This window comes from Littorina saxatilis, linkage group LG4 (genome assembly GCF_037325665.1).
Source record: "Littorina saxatilis isolate snail1 linkage group LG4, US_GU_Lsax_2.0, whole genome shotgun sequence".
NCBI classification, from domain to species: domain Eukaryota; kingdom Metazoa; phylum Mollusca; class Gastropoda; order Littorinimorpha; family Littorinidae; genus Littorina; species Littorina saxatilis.
In genome coordinates, this window is record NC_090248.1 from 14,813,540 (window position 1) to 14,814,895 (window position 1,356).

Consider the following 1,356-nt stretch of genomic DNA (forward strand, 5'->3'; position numbering starts at 1 on the left):
TTTTCTTGAGAGCTCTTTTCTTTCATCGTGTTGTGTGTGAGATTTTGGTGCTGTATAACTTGCTCTCACTTCCGTTAATGTCTGCATGAGTTTTGTTATCTTATCATCCAGTATATAATCTCTCATAATCTCTTCATGCCTCAGTGGTGAAACTTTATTAGCTCATGTATAGCCACGTAACGTTGTACAGCAGGTGTCAGATGCCCTGATAATCATGTATTATTAGAGTCGTGTCCAAAAACTAATTGAGAAGTACTTGTTCGATTAACAGCACAGAGATGTTTCTGGTTTGTAATGAAACAAGACCACATTTTAATTTTACCTTGTTTTGCCTATTCTCAGTTTGACATCGACCTCATGAACTATCAGGGTTCCAAACATGTGTGCGAAATTCAGTGTCACACCAAATTAAGTAAAGACGGCTTCGCTGTATATTTGTTTAATTGTTCCTCATTTTCCATGCGTTCCAGTTGTTTACAAACCAACAATTGTAATGTTGGTCATCTGGGCTGTTCTTGAGAAACATGCTGACTTGTTAGCGTTACGATTTTTGTTTGGCTTATTGCACTAGAGGTAATCCGGCTTACTTACATGGAACATTCACTGTGAGCTTAGAAATGCAGATGTTTCAGGACTTGCCTAATGAGTATAGGCTCAGAGGTGGATCATTGTGTGATAGGCTTCAACGGACGATCAAAGAGTAATTGTGTGTACATTGTACAATTATTCAATGAATTGAATCAAATAGCTCATGTTGCTTCCGCTTTGACCTGGTGGTTTTTTTCAGTTAATCTTACCATCGTGCACACCCCTACATTCCTACATTTGCTCAACATACTCAGTTTACACAATCGCCTCTAACTAATGGTTTTGCCACGGCATAGCAGTCACCCATATATATATATATATTGACTGTCGTCTTATCTTAGTCTGGCTCCCTCCCGACGTCTTGCGCATTTAGGTTCACAAAACCTGCAAAACAGTTAGGTTTCCTCTGAAGAAGGATGTCTTCAACTTCATTTTGATCACCGTTTTCATAATTCCTACATTTAAAATTGTCTGTAATTACAAATTCGTTTCAGTAAATCTCAGTAAATGTTCCAACCAAGGGGGATAATTATCTGGCACACCCAAACCCCCCGCGGGTTAGGGGGAAGAATTTACCCGATGCTCCCCAACATGTCGTAAGAGGCGACTAACGGATTCTGTTTCTCCTTTTACCCTTGTTAAGTGTTCCTTGTATAGAATATAGTCAATTTTTGCAAAGATTTTAGTCAAGCAGTATGTAAGAAATGTGAAGTCCTTTGTACTGGAAACTTGCATTCTCCCAGTAAGGTCATATATTGTACTACGTTG

At 38.9% G+C, this 1,356-nt stretch overlaps 1 long non-coding RNA gene across 1 annotated transcript; it reads right to left on the reverse strand.

Moving 5' to 3' along the window:
- LOC138964061 (uncharacterized) lies at positions 1–810 on the reverse strand. Its single transcript, XR_011454996.1, has 2 exons — positions 636–810; positions 1–81 (listed from the first exon to the last, which is right to left on the reverse strand). It is a non-coding gene; the product is annotated as an uncharacterized lncRNA (long non-coding RNA).
- Between the last annotated feature and the right edge of the window lie 546 nt (positions 811–1,356).